The sequence below is a fragment of the Panthera pardus genome, unplaced genomic scaffold, assembly GCF_024362965.1.
Source record: "Panthera pardus isolate Hobbes unplaced genomic scaffold, ASM2436296v1 HiC_scaffold_15, whole genome shotgun sequence".
Classification (NCBI taxonomy): domain Eukaryota; kingdom Metazoa; phylum Chordata; class Mammalia; order Carnivora; family Felidae; genus Panthera; species Panthera pardus.
In genome coordinates, this window is record NW_026526710.1 from 24,026,742 (window position 1) to 24,041,606 (window position 14,865).

Here is a 14,865-nt window from a genome sequence, read left to right on the forward strand (position 1 = left end):
ACCTAGGACAGCGCATGAGGGACGCCAGCGCACCACACACCGGCCACAGGCCTGCAGCAGGCCTGCGCCAGTCAGTGGCCCGCACACAAACTTAGAAGCCTTGAGACAAGGACAGAAACCGAAAGGCTTGACCGACCGAGACCACAAAAGACATTTGAATACTGAGAAAGTGTGAAACACAAAGGTGGAGACTAACGTGAGAGATTTCGGATACGCTAATCAGACAGGTTCGTTCAACCAATGTTTGTTGAACATCTATATTATTCTGGGCATCAACATTCTAGTGGGAGATGATAGATAAGAAAGAAAGAAAAGAGGTAAAAAAAAAAATACTCAAGTTGTAATAAGTACTATGAAGAAATATAAAGCAGGGTAAAGGGTTAGAAGGTAATGGAGAAAGACATTGAGATTCAGGGACTGAGGCCCAGATAGGTACAGACTGACAGAAGCTTAGGACATACTGAAACAAATGCAAGGATGGAAACGCTAAAACCCAAACAAGATGTAGAGAAAACGAGACAAACAAACTGAAGCCTTGGAAGTACTCACAAGCACCAGAGGCTGAAAAATAAATATCAGAATCCTAAAGCAAGTGAAAACCAAGAATAGCTAAGACAATGAAACAAATGATGCAGCCACTGCTTCAGAGCCATTTCCCAGGCCATCTGTGGAGAGGGAGGGAGTAAGGATGTAAGATCCTGCATCCCAGTTGTCCAACACTAATCTTGAAAGCCTTCAACTCATGACTTCTACACATCAGCAAATTTCAATTAGTCTCAAAAGTGAATAGGCAAACTCTTTAAAAACCTTGTAGGGAAGTAAATATATGGCACATGAGATAAGAAATGAAGTGCCAGAGGGGCGCCTGGATGGCTCCATTGGTTGAGTGACCAGCTCAGGTCATGATCTCTCTGTTTTTGAGTTCTAGCCCCGCATTGGGCTCGCTGCTGTCAGCACAGAGCCCACTTGGAATCCTCTGTCCCCCTTTCTCTCTGCCCCTCCCCTGTTCGCTCTCTCTCTCTCTCTCTCTCTCTCTCAAAAATAAACATTAAGAAAGAAAGAAAGAAAGTGCTGGAGCCAAAACTTACTCCTTGAAACATACTTAGTCCACTAAGCAGAACCCAGTTTTAGAATACACCTCACTTTTATTCTTTATTAAGAAAAGATTGTATCTTTTAAAGAACAGGCCAGTACGGGCTCCTGGGTAGCTCAGTCGGTTAAGCAGCTGACTCTTGATTTCAGCTCATGTCGTGATCTCACTGTTGTGAGATCAAGCCCTGCATTAGGCTCTGCGCTGATGGCAAAGAGCCTGCTTGGGATTCTCTCCCTCTCTCTCTCTCTCTCCGTGCCTCCCACTGTCTCTCTCTCGCTCACTCTCAAAATAAACTTAAAAAAATAAGAATAAATAATTAATTAACATTAAAAAATATTATTTAAAGAACAGGCCAAGATAAATGGAGTGTACTGTGAAATGAAAACCGTAGTAACTGAAGTAAAATTCAATAGTGCAGTAAAAAGCAGATTTGACAATGCAAAAGAACAAATCATCAATACAGAAGATAAATGTGAGAAAAATTCAAAGTGATGGAATTCTTTAAGAAAAATTGAGTAGGAGAACATCAAGCTATAGGCATTGCTCAAGAGAAGACAGAGAAAATCAATTACAGGCAATAATTTAAATTATAATAAAACTTTCCTTAGTTCTGAAAACATCTGAGGTGCAGGTGGAAAACTGAGGGAATTCCCTGGGATCCAGAAAAATTAAGCATAAATCAACTTCAAGATGTAATCTGGAAAAATTTGTAAATCTCAGCGATAAAGAACAAATACAGTCTCCAATAAGGAAAAAAAATTATTTATTAAAAAAAAAAACACTTGTTGGGGTGCCTGGGTGGCTTAGTCAGTTAAGTGTCCAACTCTTGATTTCAGCTCAGGTCATTATCTCATGGTTCATGGGGTTGAGCCCCAAGTCAGGCTCCATGGTGACAGTGTGGAGCCTGCTTGGGATTCTCTCTCCCTCTCCCTCTGTTTCTCTCCTGTTCGCCTGCCCTCGCTTTTTGTCAAAATAAATAAATAAACATTAAAAAAAAAAAACACTTGTTTTTTTTTTCAGATTCCTCCTTTGTAATAATCAAATGCAAAAGGAAGATGGAAAAGATTGACAGCACTCTGAGGAGGTAAATTGTAACCTTCCTTGGATGGTTTTATTCCCTCCAATCCTGAGTTCCTCCCAGCTCCTAAACCATTACTCAGAATCTCTTTCCTGAACGCCAGGTCAGCTTGTCTATCTACCCAACCTATACCTACCTACACAACCTATACCTACGTACACAACCTATGCAACCTACATAACACTATATGACATCCCCACAGATGCTTCACCTCCACATGTCCAAATTGCTGATAGCTAGAGCAGGAGTTCTGCACTCAGAGTGCTAGAGGGTTTCAGTTTTGCTGCTCCACTTACTACCTGCATGACCTTGGCCTCAGTTTCCTCACTCTTGAAGTGAAGATCATAATAGTACCTACCTCATAAGTGTGTTTTTTGTACAGAATAAGACAACATATGTAAAGAGCCTGGCACATAGCAAGTACTCAATAAATGTTATCTTTTATTATTATCTACTCCACCCAAACCTGTTCCTCCTCTTGTATCTGTGGATAGCATCACCACCTGGATACTCAAACTGGAATTACCAACTCCTTACCATTTTCCCTTGTTGCCAACTCTCACCTCCCCCACTCCCTGCATTGAACCAGTCACAAACTCCTGTAAATTCTGTTTCTTTAACATTTCTGAAATCCTGGGGCACCTGGCTGGCTCAGTTGGTGAAACATGAGCCCCATTTTGGGCATAAAGTTTACTTAAAAATAAAATCTTTAAAAAATTTTTTAATGATAGTTCTAAAATCCTTGTTACTCGAAGTATGGTGTCCAAACGAGCAGTGTCAGCATTGTGTGGGAGTTTGTTAGGAATGTGGCATCTCAGGCCCTCACCCAGACATACTGAATCCAGATCTGTATTTTAACAAGATCCCCAGGTGGTTTGTGTGCATATTAAAGTTTGAAAAGCACTATTTATTTTTTATTGAGGTATAATCAACATATGACATTACATTACTTTCAGATGTACAATATAATGATTCAATATGTGTAAATATTGTGAAATGATCACCATAAGTCTAGCTAGCATCCGCCAATCACACAGAGTTATACAGTTTTGAAAAGCACTGTTTTAAACATATCTACTTCATCCCCACTGCCATTCTGCTACTGATCAACTCTCTCACCTAGAGGACCACAGTAACCTTAATCCTTCTGCTTTCAGTGTAGCCCATCTCCAGTTGCTTCTCCTTGTACCCAGATCAATCTTCCCATAACAAATTTGACCATGTCTTTTCCCTTCTTAAAGCAATTCAGGGGCTCCCTATGGCACTCTCTTGTCTTCTATTCATACCACATACCTATCTCTCGCCCTGTGACATGTTCTCTCTTCACTCTTCCAGCATTGGTGGACATTTTAAAGCCACCACACTATCATGGCCACTAATTTTTTTCCAGAGAACTTCTCTCGCTTGGTTCCATGGGTGCTAAATAACCTTATGATTAGAGTTTGGCTTCACTTGTGGTTTTCAGCAGGGAAAGTTCACTAACCAGAGGACAGCCCTGTTCAGGTCCTTTGGCAATTACTATTTATCCTAAGATGGGAATTACATATACATCAGTCTCTGCTGAGTCAAGTTAGCATGAGTCAGGCCCAAAGGGAACAACCATCTAGCTACACTGACAGCAACAAATATTTGGAAACACAAAGCAGAGAACTAGGTTCTGGAACACTATGAGACCATGTGAAACCACTATCTAAGCATAAAACCCTGCTTAGATGGGCAACTGGCCACCTGGATGTCTTCCTTATTATCCTTCTAGAGTGGTGACAGTTCATAGATCTGTAAAATCTTCGAAAACAATGGACATCTTCTGTTTTTGCCTGCCCATCATTAAGTCCTCCTTCTGGAAGCAATAACCCAATTTTTCTTTGGCAAACTGACTGTTGTATGTTCTTAAGTGGTTTGGAGCACTGGCCCCACCCCCATGTCATAAGTAAGCATGTGACCCAGTCAGTGTCACAGACACTGGTTCAAAGGATGGGCATGTTACCTGATACAGGCCAATTAAACTTGGCCCAGACTTTTATAGGAACAATCAGAAAAAGAGTGCTCCCTTTCTGCTGGGGTCCTAGGGGAGTGAGTATGAGTTGGGGCAAAACATGCCATGATGTGAGAAATGCCCTCTGAGAATGAAGGCAGGATAGGGAAAGCAGAGTCCAGATATAGAGACAATTTCCTGATGACACATTTTGAGGCCGAAATCAGCTGAATCTGGACTTTACAGGTTCATGAGCCAATATATTCTCTTTTTTAGTAAAGTCAGTTTGAGGTAGGTTTCTGTCTCTTGAAACTACAAGAGTTTCTGACTAATACACTACCCAACTAACTCCCTTTTCTGCAAAAATTGCTCAGAATTGTATAATAAGCCACCAAGACATGAATCAGAAACTCATGAATGATTAAATGAGGGAAAAGAACTGGCAATAAGCCTTGAAACTAGCTAAAGATAGAGAGATAACTGAATAAAAACACCACTCAGTAGAGACTGTTTGATGCTGATAAGTTGAAATGATTGTTGTTGCTATGGTAACAAACAAAAAGCAAAAGAAAAAAGTGAGAAAAAGGATTTTTTTAATTGGATTTTTAACCTTAGATTAATGCAGTGAAAAACCAGAAAGGAAGAAAGAGGGCAGAAAAAGCCAGGCATTAAGTCTTTGTTTTACATAAAATGAAGACAAAAGTTATTTTTAAAAATAGTATAATTTCATATGTTTTTTCATTGTAGGAAGCTTTATGTCTATTGTATAAACTATTACAAGAGAAAAAAGGGAAAATGTAATTCACGCAGCAAAAATCAAGAGCCTTGTACCAAGAAGTGTACCAGACACTTTGTCACGTTGTAAATGGAAAAGAAACAGCAAGGAATCATAAAAAATGACATCAAGGCAAAGAAAAGAAAAGAAAAATTAAATTATTGGGACTACACCAATAAAAAGCTTTTGCACAGCGAAGGAAACTATCAATAAAACGAAAAGGCATCCTACCTAGTGGGAGAAGATATTTACAAATGATATATCCAATAAGGAGTTAATATCCAAAATATAAGAACTTATATAACTCAACATCAATATAATAATAGTAATAATAATAATAATAATAATCTGATTTAAAAATGGGCAGAGGACGTGAACAAACACTTTTCTAAAGAAGACATACAGATGGCCAACAGACACATGAAAAGATACTCAACATCACTAATCATCAGGGAAATGCAAATCAAAACTACAATAAGATAATTACCTTACACCCATCAGAATGGCTAAAATAAAGAACACAAGAAATAACAAGCATTGCCAGGGATGTAGAGAAAAAGGAAACTTTGTTGGGAATGCAAATTGGTGCAGCAATGATGGAAACAGTATAGAGGTTCTTCAAAAAATTAAAAAGAGGTGTGCCTACCTGGCTCAGTTGGTACGGCATGTGACTCCTGACCTTGAGGTTATGGGTTTGAGCCCCATGTTGTGTATAGAGATCACTTAAAAATAAAATCTTGGGCCACCTGTGTGGCTCAGTCAGTTAAGCATCCGACTCTTGATTTTGGCTTAGGTTATGATCTCGTGTTTCGTGGGTTCAAGCCCTGCATTGGGCTCTGTGCTGACAGCATTGGAGCCTGGTTAGGATTCTCTGTCTCCCTCTCTCTGTCCCTCCCCTGCTTGCATAAATGCTCTCCCTCTCTCTCTCTCAAAAATAAATAAACATTTAAAAGTAGTAAAAATAAAATCTTAAGTAGCACCGGGTGACTCAGTCAGTTGAGTGTCCAACTCTTGATGTTGTCTCAGGTCACAATCCCAAGGTTGTGGGATCGAGCCCTGCATTGGGCTCTGTGCTGAGTATGGAGCCTGCTTAAGACTCTTTCTCTCTCTCTCTCTCTCTTTCTCTCTCTCTCTCTCTCTCTCTCTCCCTCTCGCCCTCTCCCCCACTCATACACACACACTCTCTCTAAAAAATTAAAAATTAAAAAAATCAATAAAATCAATAAATAAAATCTTTTTAAAAATAAAGAGAGGGTGCCTGGGTGGCTCAGTCAGTTAAGCGTCCGACTTTGGCTCAGGTCATGATTTCATGGTTTGTGGGTTCGAGCCCTGTGTCTGTGCTGACAGCTCAGAGCCTGGGGCTGCTTCAGATTCTGTGTCTCGCTCTCTCTCTGCCCCTCTCCTGCTCATGCTGTCTCTCAAAAATAAGTAAACATTGGGTGCCTGGGTGGCTCAGTCGGTTAAGCGTCTGACTTCGCCTCAGGTCACGATCTCGCGGTCCGCGGGTTCGAGCCCCGCGTTGGGCTCTGGGCTGATGGCTCAGAGCCTGGAGCCTGCTTCCGATTCTGTGTTTCCCTCTCTCTCTGCCCCTCCCCCGTTCATGCTGTGTTTCTCTCTGTCTCAAAAATAAATAAACGTTAAAAAAATTTAAAAAAAATAAGTAAACATTAAAAAAAATTTTTTAATTAAAAAGAGAATTACCATATAGTTCAGTAATTCCACTACTGAGTATTTACCCAAAGAAAATGAAAACACTAATTTGAAAAGATACATGCACTCCTCTGTTTATTGCAGCATTATTTGCAATAACTAAGATATGGAACCTGAGTGTCCTTCCACAGATGAATGATTAAAAAGATGTGGTATATATACAATGGAATATTCAGCCATAAAAATGAAAGAAAATTTATCATTTGTAGCAACATGATAGACCTAGAGGATATAATGCTAAGTGAAGTAAGTCAGTCACTCACATGTGGAATTTAAGAACCAAAACAAATGAAAGAAGAAAGAAAAAAAGAGGCCAAAAAACAGACTCTTAAATACGGAGAATGAACTGTTGGTTACCAGAGGGGAGGGGGTTGGGGGAATGAGTGAGGTAGATACAGGGGATTAACAGTACATTTATCTTATTGAGCACTGAGAACTGTATAGAATTATTGAATAATTATATTGTACACCTGAAACTAATATAACTGTTAATTTTACTTGAATAAAAAAATTCTTTTAATTAAAAAATTTTTTTTAATGTTTATTTTTTGAGAGAGAGACAGAGTGTAAGTGAGGAAGGGGAAGAAAGAGAGGGAGACACAGAATCTGAAGCCGGCTCCAGGCACTGAGCTGTCAGCACAGAACCTGATGTGGGACCTGAACTCATGAACCATGAGATCATGACCTGAGCCGAAGTCAGACAATTAACTGACTGAACCACCTAGGTGCCCCCAAAAGTTTTTAATTTTTTAAATCACTAAAGACAGAATTTTACCACAGAATGAAAAGAAAAAAAAAATCAAAACACCAGAATATTAGATGATGAAAGTTAGACTAGTAACGAATAAGGCAAATGTAAATAAATAGGAAAAATGTAAATAGGAAAATCTCAGATCAGATCAAAAGACAAACTCTGAATATGTACTGTTGTTAAAAAAACAAGGTGCCAAAAAATGCATATAGTATAAAAAGGCATTGTGAAACCAAATGTACCAAAAAATTGCAATGTAAAATAGGAAACAAAAGTCTTTAGAAATACACGTAATAGAAACTCAGTTATAGTGAACTATATTACACACCATTATCAGACTATGATATATAAAATAAAAATAAATATGAATTCAACAACAGAATTAATAAGTCATAAAAAATACAGGTTGAATTCTACACCTGCATGAAATACAAAAAAGTATCCTACACTGGGCCACAAGAGGTTTTATAAATTCAAATAAGCAAATATTGTTCAGGTCAATCCTGAACAAATCCTCTGATCACAGCACAACTTAAATTTCAAAATCCCCAACCAGTGGGAAATTAACAAACCTTCTACTAAATAATGTTTCAGTGAGGGAAGAAATATGATCACAGTCACAGGGTCAAGAAAATTATGAAAATAAGATGGCTACTACTGAAATCTTGGAGGGCAGTCTCTTTAATATTAGGCTGAAGGCTGGGCTGGCCATTGGCAGCACTATTATATAACATCACTCTGGCCCAAATAGAGCAGCTATTTTTCATCTCCTTTTCCTTAAATTTCAGTGTCCTCTGCTTGCCAGATAGAAGCTTTAAGCTGTAGGTTCAGAAAACTTTGAATCAAACAGAGCCAGGATTAGGTTTGTGAGTTACTTAGGGTGCCATATTTAAGGAGGTAATCAGTCCCAAGGTCAACAGCAGCATCTGAGAGAGGGCACCTCCTTAAGTGTTGCATCTTGGGTGTCTCAATTGCCTCACTCCAGACCTGGCCCTACCAACCCAAATTGGTATAAACATTAAGGACTCGTACTTTCTCACCTAACAGGAATCCCACAGGTAAGATTCTTGCTTCTCTTCTCTGCCCTTTTCTAGTCTCTGCCCAATTCTGTGCATTGGCATCATCCTCAGGCAGACAGGGAGATGGCTGTAGCATTTCCAGACTGCATAAGGTGCTACACTATTCAAGGGCAGGAAGGAATTGTGTCTTTGGAGTCTCCTTCTTATGAGTGAGGAAACCACCTAGCCACTCAGCGGGCTTCTGCTCATGCCTCATTGACAGGTGGGGTCATGTGTCTGCCACACCTAATCATCATCAAGAAGAAAGAGGCCATGAGTGCCTTAGGCCAATCAAGGTTTACCCTTGGAACCTAGGAGAAGGTGACTCTTCCCTAGTCATATGGGGAATGGTAGACACCCAATCAAATCAGGGCGGCAGCACTCAGAAAGAAAGAGGAGGGCACCTGGGTAGCTGAATTGGTTAAGCATCTGGCAGCTCTTGATTTCTTCACTGGGGTCATGATGACAGTTTGTGGGATCGAGCCTTGCAACAGGCTCTGTGTTCACGACACTGAGCCTCTTTGGGATTCTCTTTCTCCCACATCTCTCTGCCCCTCCCCTGCTCCTAAGTACGAGCACACTCTTTCTCTCTTTCTCAAAATAAATAAAAAATAAATTTAAAAAAAGATAAAAAAAAGAAGGAATAGATAGGCCACCAAAAGGGCTGTCCCATTGCTCTCACATGACATATTCCTCCCAGTCTTCACCCAAGTCTCCCTGTCTAGCTCAAATCACATACATCAGTTCTACGTTCAATCCTACAGCCCCTCATTACAAATCTCTCCTTGAACTTCCCACCTGCCCACTATGTCTTTCCAGCTCACTCAAAAGCTTTCTCAGTTCCCCAAGCCAAAAGTAAACACCTTCTTCAACCTCATTCTTTTTTTTTTTTTTTTATGAGAGAGAGAGACAGAGCACAAGTGGGGGAGGGTCAAAGAGAGAAGGAGACACAGAATCCAAAGTAGGCTCCAGGCTCTGAGCAAGCTGTCAGCACAGAGCCCGATGTGGGGCTTGAACCCACGAACCATGAGATCATGACCTGAGCCAAAGTCGGACTCTCAACCAACTGAGCCACCCAGGTGCTCCTCAACCTCATTCTTTACCACCCCTAACATCCAACTGATACCCAAATCCTCCTCATTGGACTGCCTAAATATTGCTTGTTTTTTTAAAACAAACTTTATTTTTTAGATTTACAGAAAAATTGCAAAGATAGTACAGAGTTCCCAATACCCCACACTGAGTTTCTCCTATTAGTAACTTGTATTGGTATGGTACATTTGGTACAATTAATGAACTAGTATTGATACACTGTTATTAACTAAAGTCCATAGTGTATTAAGATATCCTTAATTTTTACCTAAGGTCTTTTTTCTGTTCCAGGATCTCACATTACATTTATTCATTGTGTAGTTGTGATGGTTTCTCAGACTTTCCATGTTTTTGATGACCTTGACAGTTTTGAGGAGGTCAAGTATTTTGTAGACTATCCCGCAACTGGGATTTGCCTAATGGTTTTCTTATTATACCTCTGGCTATGTGCATTTTGGGGAGGAAGACAAGAGTTAAAGTGCCAATTTCATCACAATATCAAGGCTATATGCTACCAACATGACATCACTGTTGGTGTTTACTTTGATCACCTGGCTGAGTTAGTGTTTGTCAGATTTCTCCCCTATAAAGTGATTATTTTTTCTCCCTTTCCCAGACTGTGCACTGGAAAGAAGTCACTATGCCCAGCTAATACTTAAGGAGTGGGGAGTTATGCTTCATCTCCTTGTAGATGGAATTTTTCTGCATGGGAGAGTCATCTCAACATTCTTTGACTTTTATAATTTGAAATAATTTCAAACTTAGAAGTTACAAGAACAGTATAAGAATTTCCATATCCCCAGGGTGCCTGGGTAGCTCAGTTGGTTAAGTGTCCAACTTTGGCTCAGGTCATGATTTCACAGTTCATGAGTTTGAGCCCTGCATCAGGCTCTGTGATGACACCTCAGAGCCTGGAGCCTGCTTCCCAATTCTGTGTCTCCTTCTCTCTATGCACATCCCCCACTCACACTCTGACTCTCTCTCTCAAAAACAAATAAACGTTAAAAAAAAAAAAAGAACTTCCATATCCCTTTTTTTCTCCTCTCTCCATATATATAATTTATGCATATAATAATATATGTATATATTAATATAGAGATATAATTATACTTTAAACATTATATATAATTATTGCCATAGTTCTTTCATGGACCATTTGAGAGACAGTTAAAGAGTTGATGACCTCATCATCCCTAAATGCCTCTGAGTGTATTTCCCCAAACAAGAAAGCTCCTACATAGCCACAGTACAATCATCTGAATCAGGAACTCAACGCCAATACAGGCATCCAGTCCTGACTCTATTCAGATTGTACCAATGGCTGCACAACATCTCTTATTTTTCTGGTCTAAGATTCAATCCAGGATCATAAGTTGCGTTTAGTTGTTATGCCTTTTTTGTTTTCAGTATATAACGGTTCCTTGGTCTTTCTCTACCATTCATGACCATGTGTTTTTGTTTTGTTTGTATGTTTAGGGAATATTTTTTAATTTTTTAATCTTTTAACATACAGCAAAATTGACTTTTAAAATATATAGCTCTATGGATTTTTAAACATATATAGATTTGTGTATCTACCACCACCATAAAGCTATGGAACCCTTCCTAATAAACTCACTTGTGCTATCCCTTTATAGTGAAACTCCCCCTTCCCTAACCCTCACAACCTACTGATCTATTTTCCTTCACTGTAGTTTCATCTTTTTGAGAATGCCATTTAAATGGAATCATAAAATATGTAACCTTTTCCAAATGATTTCTTTCATTTGGCATAATGCCTTTGAAATTCATCTAAATTGCTGTATCAATAGTTTGTTCATTTTGTAGTATTCCATACCACTGTGTAGATGTACCACTGCTTATTTATCTGCTCACCAGTTGAAGGACATTTTTTCCCCTAGTTTTGTGTGATTATGAATAGAGCTACTATAAATACTTGTATATAGGTTTTTGTGTGAATATAAGTTTTCACTTCCCTGGAGTAAATGCACAACAGCAGAATTGCTGTGTTGTATGGTAAGTGTATATTTAACTTTATAAGAAACTGCCAAATTGTTTTCCAGAATGACCATGTTTTACATTCCCACCAGCAATATATGAGAGTGCTAGTAACTATATTCTTGCCAGTACATGATATAGTCAATATTTTTTATTTTGCCTATTTTAATAGGTATATAGTAGTATATTTTATGTTTTATTCTGTAAGTTTTATAGTTTTACATTTCACATTTAGATCTATGGTCCATTTTGAGTTAAGTATGGCATAATGTGTGAGGCTTATATTGAAGTTTTTTTGTTTGTGTTGTTTTTTGGGTTTGTTTGTTTTGCCTATGGAGGTTCAATTTTTCCAATACCATTGTGGAAAGGACTGTCCTTTTTCCACTAAATTGCCTTTGCAGCTTTGTCAAAAATCAATTGGCAAAAGGTAACACTAAAGAAGATAGCAGAGCAGGGAGTTTCAGGATTCCATCTATTTACAGAAACAATTAAAGTGGCAGAACTGCCTGAAGCAACTATTTTGGAACTGGAGTCTAACAGAATGCTTGCAGTAAAAAGGAGAGAGGTTGACAAGGAGGCTGGTAAATTTCAATTTAAGTTTTTCACGTGATAGCAGATGTCATGCCAATCCCTCATCCTGGTAGCAGGCAGCTGCAGGGACTGAGTCTGTATAACTGGCAGTCTTTTGGACCCAAGGTGATCAACAACCACATAGTCCCCCAAAAACTGTGATTGTGGGTTTTGATTGCTAATTGCTGCTTTTGATTGCTGACAGGAGCTCAGAGGTTGGCCATGTTTCAACCCCCACAGGCTGCCAACTGTGAGAGTATTTAAAGAGATAGGACCTACTTGGGGCACCTGGGTGGTTCAGTTTGTTATGCATTCGACTTTTGATTTTGGCTCAGGTCATGATCTCATGGTTTGTGAGATTGAGCCCTGCATCTGGCTCTGTACTGACAGCACGGTTTCTCTCTCTCCCTCTCTCTGCTTCTCCCCGGCTCGCATGTGCGTGCTCTCACAAAAATAAATAAATGAACATTAAAAAAAAAGAGAGAGAGAAATGGGACCTATTTATTTTTCCTCTTTTAGGAGCAAGACATTTATTGAAATTTCATCATATTATTAGCTGACCTTAGAAACAATGAAAGAGAAACATCAGTGAATACCACAAGGAATACACACTTTGCAAAAATAGTTTGGAAAAGTCATAAAAGGATGGCTCCAGCCATCAACTAGAAAAACCAAAAAACTCTAAAGAGTAAGAGAATTAGATCTCCAGAATTACCACCAAACTCAGAATGTACTCAGAATGACCAGTTCTGGATAAAAAGTTACAAAACATACAAAGAAACAGGAAAATGGCTCATTCACAGGAAAAAAGTAATTTGACAGAAATCATCCCAAAGGAAGTCCAAACATTGGAATTATAAGTCAAAGATTTTAATATTAAATTAAATTAAATATAAAAAGAGAGAAAGTATGAGCAGGGGAGAGGGCAGAGGGAGAGAGAGAATCTTAAGCAGGCTCCATGCTCAGTGTGTAGCCTGGAAGGATGCCATCCATGACCCTGTGATCATGACTTAAGCCAAAACCAAGAGTCAGATGCTCAACTGACTGAGCCACCCAGATGCCCCTAAGTCCAAGATTTTATTAAAAAAAATTTTTTTAATGTTTATTTCTTTCTGGGAGAGAGAGAAAATGCACCAGTGGGGGAGGGGCAGAGAGAGAGGTGGACAGAGGATCTGAAGCAGGCTCCACGCTGACAGCAGAGAGCCAGATGCAGGGCTCAAACTCAGGAACTGTGAGGTCATGAACTAAGTTGGATGCTTAATCGACTGAGCCACCCAGGAACCCCTAAGTCAAAGATTTTAAATCAGCTGTCTTAAATATGTTCAATGAGCTAAAGGGAACCATGGAAAAGAACAAAAGGAAATTGGGAAAATTACATCTGAACAAAATGTCAATATCAATAAAGAGATCGAAATTATAAAAGGGGCACCTAGTTGGCTCAGTTGGAAGAGCATGCAACTCTTGAACTCGGGGTTGTGAGTCTGAGCCCCATGTTGGGTGTACAGATTACTTAAAAAAATAAATAAACTTTAAAAAAATTATTAAAAAGTTTCCAAACAGAAATTCTGGAACTGTAAATTACAATGATTCAGGAACAGACTTGGGCAGGTGGAAGAAAGGATCAGTGAACATGAGGAGAAGACATTTGAAATTATCTAGTCTGAGAAACAGTAAGAAAAAAAAAATGAAGAAACATAACAGGCTTAGAGACTTGTGGGATACCATCAAGCACACTAACATATGCATTATAGGAATTCAAGGAGGAAAATAGAAAGGGTCAGAAAAAATATTTGAGAGATAATTACTTAAAACTTCCCAAATCTGATGAAAGACATGAATATATACATCCAAGAAGCTCCATGAATTCCGAGCAGGGTAAATTCAAAGGGTTTCACACTGAGACACATTATAGTCAAACTGTGGAAACTCAAAGATTAAAAAACAAGAAAAAAATTTTTAAAAAACACCCTTTTTTTTTGAAAGCAGGAAGAAGTGATGCATCATGTAAAAAAGTTTCTTAATAAGATTAATGGCTCATTTCTCATCAGAAATCATGCAGGCCAGAAGGCCATGGAAGGACAAATTTAAAACCTTGAATGAAAAATACTGTCAGCTAAGGGGCACCTGGAGTTAAGCATCCAACTACAGCTCAGGTCACGATCTCACAGTTTGTAGACTTGAGCCCCGCGTCAGGCTCTGTGCTGACAGCTCGGAGCCTGGAGCCTTTTCAGATTCTGTGTCTCCCTCTCTATCTGCCCCGCCCCTGCTTGTGCTCTGTCTCTCTCTCAAAAATAAATAAACATTTAAAAAAAGAAAAGAAAAATACTGTCAGCTAAGAATTCTATTTCCAGCAAAATTATCCTTAAAGAATAAGGAGAAATTGAGGTATTTCCAGATAAACAACAACTGAGGGAGTTCATTACCAGTAGACCTACCCTACAAGAAATGGTAGATGGAGTCCTTAAGGCTGAAATGAAAAGACATTAGATAGTTACTTGAAGACATATGAAAAAAAATTTAGAACACTAGTAAAAATAATTTCATAAGCAAATATAAAAGCCAATATTGTACTTTTGGTTTGGCTTATAACTTATCTCTTTTCCTTATATATTTAAGAAGTAGGGGCGCCTGGGTGGCGCAGTCGGTTAAGCGTCCGACTTCAGCCAGGTCACGATCTCACGGCCTGTGAGTTCGAGCCCCGCGTCAGGCTCTGGGCTGATGGCTCGGAGCCTGGAGCCTGTTTCCGATTCTGTGTCTCCCTCTCT